A 10,153-nucleotide genomic window follows, 5' to 3' on the forward strand; every position below is an offset into this window, starting at 1 on the left:
GTCAGTGTGAATGTCCCCCCTTACATTGGTGTCCAGTGGAAATGATCCTTTACATTGGTGGTCAGTGGAAATGATCCTTTACATTGGTGGTCAGTGTGAATGTCCCCCCTTACATTGGTGGTCAGTGGAATGTCCCCCCTTACATTGGTGGTCAGTGGGATGTCCCCCCTTACATTGGCGCTCCCTAGTATCAGGCCTAATGTAATTGGGTGAGAATGGTGGGAGGGCCCTCTTCCTCCCGGGTTGAATCTGGCCTGCATTCCACAGGCTTGTCCCCGGGTGATGGCCGGTGTCTTGCCGAGAAAGTTCACCCGGCGGATAAGGACCCCCCTGTACTGCGCATGCGCAGTACGAACGACTACAGACCTGCCGAAAGTCTCCGAAGATGAACAGCTGATCGTCAGCTCTACATGGCGCCTGCACACTACATTCTGCCCTAAGTCCAGGGTCAAGCCCCACCATCCAAGTGGACATAGGGTTAGAATATTATTATGCCGAGAGAAGCGAGGCCGCGAGGGACCTGTTACAAAGTGTTTTTTTACAATAGTGTTGGCACGCAGGCGCCGTGTACAGCTGACTCAGGTGTTCAGCTTCGGCTCTTTTCGGCGGCTCCGTTCTGGTTCCTACTGCGCAAGCGCTGCGCCTGCGCAGTACAGGGGGGTCATTATCCGCCGAGGGGAACTTTCTCGGGAAAACACCGGGCTCTCCCTACCTTGTAATGCCTTCCTGATGTGAATGGAGTTGGGGGCTGGGAAGCACAAGGAGGTCCCGGTGATGCGCCCCCTGGGGGTGGCCTCTCGGGGGTGTTTCCCCTGCACAAGGTCACGTCACTTATGCTTTTCTTGCACTTCGCCTTCCAATGTGGCCCTTTGGCCGGGCAAATTTTATATTGGCCAAAAAGCCCTCTGTGTACTGCCCGGCACAATTTATTCACAGGCCTTGAAAGTGGTGTTTGGTTTTTTTTTTGCACCATAGACAGAGGGTGCAGGTCCTCATGGGGCTTGCCCCGATGTTGAGGGAAGGTCTGTGGTCTTTTGTCTCTCCCCATCCGGAGGGCTCTCTCTTCAGGAGGTCACCAAGTCTTTGGTTGGTCCCGAAGGAGTTGGGTCCACCTGGCTTCATCCCAGGTAGACCATGGTGGAATACTTTGCCTCTGTCAGTCTTGCACCCGGGAGGTTCAGGGTTGGAGGCCCTTCCTCTTTGGAGGATCAGCCATTCTGTGCCTTCTGTGTACTTTGATTTCACGGTTCACTTTTTTATGTTCACATTGGGGTTCCACAAAGCATGATGAGCTTCACCAAAAAAAGGCTCCTGATCATTAATGGTGACAGCTGGTGTCTTGGGAATGTGCTCTCAGCATATACTGTATATATATATATATATATACACACTCACCGGCCACTTTACTAGGTACACCTGTTCAATTCCTTGCCAATCACAGGGCAGAAACTCAATGCATTTAGACATCTAGACGTGGTGAAGTCAACTTGCTGAAGTTCAAACCAAACATCAGAATAGGAAAGAAAGGGGATCTGGGTGACTTTGAACGTGGGATGGTTGTTGGTGGCAGACGGGCCGGTCTGAGTATTTTTCTGGGATTTTCACACACAACCATCTCTCGGGGATTACAGAGAATGGTGGGAAAAAGAGAAAATATCCAGTGAGCGGCAGTTGTGTGGAGGAAAATGCCTTGTTGAGGTCAGATGAGAATGGGCAGACTGATTCCAGATGATAAAAAGACAACAGTAACTCCAATAACCACTCGTTACATCCGAGGTATGGAGAATACCATCTCTGAACACTCAACACATCCAACCTAGAAGAAGATGGGCTACAGCAGCAGAAGACCACGCCGGGTGCCACTCCTGTCAGCTAAGAACAGGAAACTGAAGCTACAATTGGCACAGGATCGACCAACATTGGACAATAGAAGATTGGAAAAACGTTGCCTGGTCTGATGAGTCTGGATTTCATCTGCAACATTCAGATGGTGGGGTCAGAATTTGGCGCATGGATCCATCCTGCCTTGTATCACCGGTTCAGGCTGGTGGGGGGGGTGTAATGGTGTGGGGGATGGGATATCACCGGTTCAGGCTGGTGGGGGGGGTGTAATGGTGTGGGGGATGGGATATCACCGGTTCAGGCTGGTGGTGGGAGTGTAATGGTGTGGGGGATGGGATATCACCGGTTCAGGCTGGTGGGGGGGGTGTAATGGTGTGGGGGATGGGATATCACCGGTTCAGGCTGGTGGGGGGGGGGTGTAATGGTGTGGGGGATGGGGTATCACCGGTTCAGGCTGGTGGGGGGGGGGTGTAATGGTGTGGGGGATGGGGTATCACCGGTTCAGGCTGGTGGTGGGGGTGTAATGGTGTGGGGGATGGGATATCACCGGTTCAGGCTGGTGGTGGGGGTGTAATGGTGTGGGGGATGGGGTATCACCGGTTCAGGTTGGTGGTGGGGGTGTAATGGTGTGGGGGATGGGGTATCACCGGTTCAGGCTGGTGGGGGGGGGGGTGTAATGGTGTGGGGGATGGGGTATCACCGGTTCTGGCTGGTGGGGGGGGGGTGTAATGGTGTGGGGGATGGGGTATCACCGGTTCAGGTTGGTGGTGGGGGTGTAATGGTGTGGGGGATGGGGTATCACCGGTTCAGGCTGGTGGTGGGGGTGCAGTGGTGTGGGGGATGGGATATCACCGGTTCAGGCTGGTGGTGGGGGTGTAATGGTGTGGGGGATGGGGTATCACCGGTTCAGGCTGGTGGGGGGGGGGGGGGGTGTAATGGTGTGGGGGATGGGGTATCACCGGTTCAGGCTGGTGGTGGGGGTGTAATGGTGTGGGGGATGGGGTATCACCGGTTCAGGCTGGTGGGGGGTGTAATGGTGTGGGGGATGGGATATCACCGGTTCAGGCTGGTGGTGGGGGTGTAATGGTGTGGGGGATGGGATATCACCGGTTCAGGCTGGTGGTGGGGGGGGTGTAATGGTGTGGGGGATGGGGTATCACCGGTTCAGGCTGGTGGTGGGGGTGTAATGGTGGAGGGGATGGGGTATCACCGGTTCAGGCTGGTGGTGGGGGGTGTAATGGTGTGGGGGATGGAGTATCACCGGTTCAGGCTGGTGGTGGGGTGTATTGGTGTGGGGGATGGGGTATCACCGGTTCAGGCTGGTGGGGGGGTGTAATGGTGTGGGGGATGGGGTATCACCGGTTCAGGCTGGTGGTGGGGGTGCAATGGTGTGGGGGATGGGATATCACCGGTTCAGGCTGGTGGTGGGGGGTGTAATGGTGTGGGGGATGGGATATCACCGGTTCAGGCTGGTGGTGGGGTGTAATGGTGTGGGGGATGGGATATCACCGGTTCAGGCTGGTGGTGGGGGTGTAATGGTGTGGGGGATGGGGTATCACCGGTTCAGGCTGGTGGGGGGGGGGTGTAATGGTGTGGGGGATGGAGTATCACCGGTTCAGGCTGGTGGTGGAGGTGTAATGGTGTGGGGGATGGGATATCACCGGTTCAGGCTGGTGGTGGGGGTGTAATGGTGTGGGGGATGGGGTATCACTGGTTCAGGCTGGTGGTGGGGGTGTAATGGTGTGGGGGATGGGGTATCACCGGTTCAGGCTGGGGGGGGGGGGGGTGTAATGGTGTGGGGGATGGGATATCACCGGTTCAGGCTGGTGGTGGGGGTGTAATGGTGTGGGGGATGGGATATCACCGGTTCAGGCTGGTGGTGGGGGGAGTGTAATGGTGTGGGGGATGGGATATCACCGGTTCAGGCTGGTGGGGGGGGGTGTAATGGTGTAGGGGGATGGGATATCACCGGTTCAGGCTGGTGGTGGAGGTGTAATGGTGTGGGGGATGGGATATCACCGGTTCAGGCTGGTGGTGGAGGTGTAATGGTGTGGGGGATGGGATATCACCGGTTCAGGCTGGTGGTGGGGGTGTAATGGTGTGGGGGATGGGATATCACCGGTTCAGGCTGGTGGGGGGGGGTGTAATGGTGTAGGGGGATGGGATATCACCGGTTCAGGCTGGTGGTGGAGGTGTAATGGTGTGGGGGATGGGATATCACCGGTTCAGGCTGGTGGTGGGGGTGTAATGGTGTGGGGGATGGGATATCACCGGTTCAGGCTGGTGGTGGGGTGTAATGGTGTGGGGGATGGGATATCACCGGTTCAGGCTGGTGGTGGAGGTGTAATGGTGTGGGGGATGGGATATCACCGGTTCAGGCTGGTGGTGGAGGTGTAATGGTGTGGGGGATGGGATATCACCAGTTCAGGGTAGTGGTGGGGGTGTAATGGTGTGGGGGATGGGATATCACCGGTTCAGGCTGGTGGTGGGGGTGTAATGGTGTAGGGGATGGGGTATCACCGGTTCAGGCTGGTGGTGGGGGTGTAATGATGTGGGGGATGGGATATCACCGGTTCAGGCTGGTGGTGGGGGTGTAATGGTGGGGGGATGGGATATCACCGGTTCAGGCTGGTGGTGGGGGTGTAATGGTGTGGGGGATGGGATATCACCGGTTCAGGCTGGTGGTGGGGGGTGTAATGGTGTGGGGGATGGGATATCACCGGTTCAGGCTGGTGGTGGGGGTGTAATGGTGTGGGGGATGGGGTATCACCGGTTCAGGCTGGTGGTGGGGGTGTAATGGTGTGGGGGATGGGGTATCACCGGTTCAGGCTGGTGGTGGGGGTGTAATGGTGTGGGGGATGGGGTATCACCGGTTCAGGCTGGTGGTGGGGGTGTAATGGTGTGGGGGATGGGATATCACCGGTTCAGGCTGGTGGTGGGGGTGTAATGGTGTGGAGGATGGGATATCACCGATTCAGGCTGGTGGGGGGCGTGTAATGGTGTGGGGGATGGGGTATCACCAGTTCAGGGTAGTGGTGGGGGTGTAATGGTGTGGGGGATGGGATATCACCGGTTCAGGCTGGTGGTGGGGGTGTAATGGTGTGGGGGATGGGATATCACCGGTTCAGGCTGGTGGTGGGGGTGTAATGGTGGGGGGGATGGGGTATCACCGGTTCAGGCTGGTGGTGGAGGTGTAATGGTGTGGGGGATGGGATATCACCGGTTCAGGTTGGTGGTGGGGGTGTAATGGTGTGGGGGATAGGATATCACCGGTTCAGGCTGGTGGTGGGGGTGTAATGGTGTGGGGGATGGGATATCACCGGTTCAGGCTGGTGGTGGGGGTGTAATGGTGTGGGGGATGGGATATCACCGGTTCAGGCTGGTGGTGGGGGGGGTGTAATGGTGTGGGGGATGGGATATCACCGGTTCAGGCTGGTGGTGGAGGTGTAATGGTGTGGGGGATGGGATATCACCGGTTCAGGCTGGTGGTGGGGGTGTAATGGTGTGGGGGATGGGATATCACCGGTTCAGGCTGGTGGTGGGGGTGTAATGGTGTGGGGGATGGGGTATCACCGGTTCAGGCTGGTGGGGGGGGTGTAATGGTGTGGGAGATGGGATATCACCAGTTCAGGGTAGTGGTGGGGGTGTAATGGTGTGGGGGATGGGATATCACCGGTTCAGGCTGGTGGTGGGGGGTGTAATGGTGTGGGGGATGGGATATCACCGGTTCAGGCTGGTGGTGGGGGTGTAATGGTGTGGGGGATGGGATATCACCGGTTCAGGCTGGTGGTGGGGGTGTAATGGTGTGGGGGATGGGGTATCACCGGTTCAGGCTGGTGGTGGGGGTGTAATGGTGTGGGGGATGGGATATCACCGGTTCAGGCTGGTGGTGGAGGTGTAATGGTGTGGGGGATGGGATATCACCGGTTCAGGCTGGTGGTAGGGGTGTAATGGTGTGGGGGATGGGATATCACCGGTTCAGGCTGGTGGTGGGGGTGTAATGGTGTGGGAGATGGGATATCACCGGTTCAGGCTGGTGGTGGGGGTGTAATGGTGTGGGGGATGGGGTATCACTGGTTCAGGCTGGTGGGGGGCGTGTAATGGTGTGGGGGATGGGGTATCACCGGTTCAGGCTGGTGGGGGGCGTGTAATGGTGTGGGGGATGGGGTATCACCGGTTCAGGCTGGTGGTGGGTGTGTAATGGTGTGGGGGATGGGATATCACCGGTTCAGGCTGGTGGTGGGGGTGTAATGGTGTGGGGGATGGGATATCACCGGTTCAGGCTGGTGGTGGGGGTGTAATGGTGTGGGGGATGGGATATCACCGGTTCAGGCTGGTGGTGGGGGTGTAATGGTGTGGGGGATGGGTCATGTCCATCTCTTTATGACTCCAGTATCCCCATCTTCTGATGGCTCCTTCCAGCAGGATAATGCACCATGTCACAAAGCTCCAATCATCTCACCACTGGACAATGAGGTCCCTGTACTCCAATGGCCTCCACACTCACCACATCTCATCCAATAGAAAACCTTTGGGATGTGGTGGAACGGGAGAATGGCATCATGGATGTGCAGCTGACAAATCTGCAGCAACTGTGTGATGTTATCATGTTACTATGGAGGAAAATCTCTGAGGAACATTTCCAACACCTTGTTGAAGGCCAAAGGGCGTCCAACCTGATACTAGCAAGGTGTACAGTGCCTTGAAAAAGTATTCATACCCCTTGAAATTCCCCACATTTTGTTACAACCAAAAACGTAAATGTATTTTATTGGGATTTTATGTGATGGACCAACACAAAGTGTCACATAATTGTGAAGTGGAAGGAAAATGATAAATTATACAAATAAATATGTGAAAAGTGTGGGGGAGGGGCATTTGTATGGCGCCCCCCGGAGTCAATACTTTGCAGAACCCCCTTTCTCTACAAGTCTTTTTGGGGATGTCTCTACCAGCTTTGCACATCTAGAGAGGACATTTCTCCCCATTCTTCTTTGTAAAATATCTCAAGCTCTGTCAGATTGGATGGAGAGCGTCTGTGAACAGCAATTTTCAAGTCTTGTCACAGATTCTCAATGTGATTTAGGTCTGGACTGTGAATGGGCCATTCTAACACATGAATATGCTTTGATCTAAACCATTCCATTGTAGCTCTGGCTGGATGTTTCGGGTCGTTGTCCTGCTGGAAGGTGAACCTCCTCTCAAGTCTTTTGTAGACTCTAACAGGTTTTCTTCTAAGATTGTCCTGTATTTGTCTCCATCCATCTTCCCATCAACTCTGACCAGCTTCCCTGTCCCTTCTGAAGAAAACCATCCCCACCACATGATGGGCCACCACCATGTTTCACGGTGGGGATGGTGTGTTCAGGGTGATGTGCAGTGTTAGTTTTCTGGTCAGTTTAGGTGGACGGCCATGTCTTGGTAGGTTTGCAGTTGTGCCATACTCTTTCCATTTTCCGATGATGGATTGAACAGAGCTCCGTGAGATGTTCAAAGCTTGGGAGATTTTTTTATGACCTAACCCTGCTTTATACTTCTCCACAACTTTATCCCTGACCTGTCTGGTGTGCTCCTTGGCCTTCATGATGCTGTTTGTTCACTAAGGATCTCTAACAAACCTCTGAGGGCTTCACAGAACAGCTGTATTTGTACTGAGATTAAATGACACACAGGGGGACTCTATTTACTAATTAGATGACTTCTGAAGGCAATTGGTTCCACTAGATTTTAGTTAGGGGTATCAGAGTAAAGAGGGGTGAATACAAATGCCCCCCCCCCCCACACACACTTTTCACTTTTTTTATTTGTATCATTTTCCCTCCACTTCACAATTATGTGACACTTTGTGTTGATCTATCACATAAAATCCCAATAAAATACATTTACGTTTTTGGTTGTAACATGACAAAATGTGGGGAATTTCAAGGGGTGTGAATACTTTTTCAAGGCACTGTACCTAATAAAGTGGCCGATGAGTGGATGTGGCACCCGGGTGTAAATGTCGGGCGTGCTGCCACATGTAGCGTGTTATTGCTGGTGGGTACAAATTCTATGAGGTCCGGATTACATTCTATGAGGTCTGGATGTGCGATATAAACAGTATGGAGCTGCGGTTCTGTATACAGCGGTCTGCACTGTGTTCCGGGCTGGAGCCGAGACTTCGTGTCTCATATCCGGAACACAGGAGAAGCTACAGCAGCGGAGCTCAGCCAATCAGAGGGAGCGATGTATTCTATCAATGTGACATCATCAGCCCGCCTCTCCCAATCAGAGGGAGCGATGTATTCTATCAATGTGACATCATCAGCCCGCCTCTCCTGACACAGCCAATCAGAGGGAGTGATGTATTCTATCAATGTGACATCATCAGCCCGCCTCTCCCAATCAGAGGGAGCGATGTATTCTATCAATGTGCCATCATCAGCCCGCCTCTCCCAATAAGAAGGAGTGACGTATTCTATCAATGTGACATCATCAGCCCGCCTCTCCTGACACAGCCAATCAGAGGGAGCGATGTATTCGATCAATGTGACATCATCAGCCCGCCTCTCCCAATCAGAGGGAGCGATGTATTCGATCAATGTGACATCATCAGCCCGCCTCTCCTAATCAGAGGGAGCGATGTATTCGATCAATGTGACATCATCAGCCCGCCTCTCCTGACACAACCAATCAGAGGAAGCGATGTATTCTATCAATGTGACATCATCAGCCCGCCTCTCCTGACACAGCCAATCAGAGGAAGCGATGTATTCTATCAATGTGACATCATCAGCCCGCCTCTCCCAATCAGAGGGAGCGATGTATTCTATCAATGTGACATCATCAGCCCGCCTCTCCTGACACAGCCAATCAGAGGGAGCGATGTATTCGATCAATGTGACATCATCAGCCCGCCTCTCCCAATCAGAGGGAGCGATGTATTCGATCAATGTGACATCATCAGCCTGCCTCTCCTGACACAGCCAATCAGAGGGAGCGATGTATTCCATCAATGTGACCTCATCAGCCCGCCTCTCCTGACTCAGCTAATCAGAGGAGGCTTTGTATTAATTGCTAGAATACATCACTTTCTCTGAATGGCTAAAAGTCAGATACTTTTCTGTGTTCCGGGTAGGAGACAGGAAGTCTGGGCCGACACCCGGAACACAGTGCAGTACACCGGATGTGGCCTCAGCTCCATACAGTTTATATCGCACATCCAGCGGCCTCACAGGTTTGTGAGGGGACATCACTTGTTTGGGCCAGCTTGGCCCAAAGGAATTACTGTGTTTCCCTGAAAACAAGCCCGAGTCTTAATTTTGGCAACAAAAGACACAGTAGGTCTTATTTTCGGGGTAGGTCTTATTTTCGGGGTAGGTCTTATTTTCGGGGTAGGTCTTATCGTGCCATCTGCTGTCTTCTCTCCCTCCCCGTCAGGAATCCCCAGTGGAACCAAGTAAAAGTTTGTAAAATGCTAGAATTCAATCTATTACAAAACTATATCATGTAAACTGTGTAGGTTTCTGTAATCTAATAGTGCCAAATAGCTTCTTATATCGCAGCTCAGCGCTTCTGTGACCCGCCGGAGCTCTTTTCCCCACTCCGAGCATTGTGGAGGGAGGGGCCAAGATCTCCCGCTGACAGCTGGGAGGAGGGGAGATCAGCTGAGCGTCACTTCCATGGCCAGCTGGAGCTCTCTTCCCCACTCCGAGCACTGCATAGGGAGAGGCCGAGACCCCCGCTGACAGCTGGGAGAAGAGGAGAGCAGCGGGAGATCAGCTGGGTGTCACCTCCATGGCCTTACGGAGCTCTCTTCCCCACTCCGAGCACTGCAGAGGGAGGAGCCGAGATCTCCCGCTGACAGCTGAGAAGAGGAGAGCAGCGGGAGATCAGCTGGGTGTCACCTCCATGGCCTTACGGAGCTCTCTTCCCCACTCCGAGCACTGCAGAGGGAGGAGCCGAGATCTCCCGCTGACAGCTGGGAGAAGAGGAGAGCAGCGGGAGATCAGCTGAGTGTCGCTTCCATGGCCCGCTGGAGCTCTCTTCCCCACTCCAAGCACTGCAGAGGGAGGGGCCGAGATCCCCCGCTGACAGCTGAGAGAAGAGGAGAGCAGCGGGAGATCAGCTGAGCCCGCTATACCGTACGTTTTGGCACAATTAGATTACAGAAAAGTAGAGTTTACATTCTATAATAGCCCTTCCTGTAAATCACGGGTCTTATTTTCGGGGGAAACACATCATGTAAATTGTGTGAAAAGCTGGAGCTCTTCTTTAATTCCTCTACATGAATTCACTCAACTAAGAAAAAAAAAAAAAACAGTTGCCAATA

The sequence above is a fragment of the Aquarana catesbeiana genome, linkage group LG05 (assembly GCF_042186555.1).
Source record: "Aquarana catesbeiana isolate 2022-GZ linkage group LG05, ASM4218655v1, whole genome shotgun sequence".
In the NCBI taxonomy this organism is placed as follows: domain Eukaryota; kingdom Metazoa; phylum Chordata; class Amphibia; order Anura; family Ranidae; genus Aquarana; species Aquarana catesbeiana.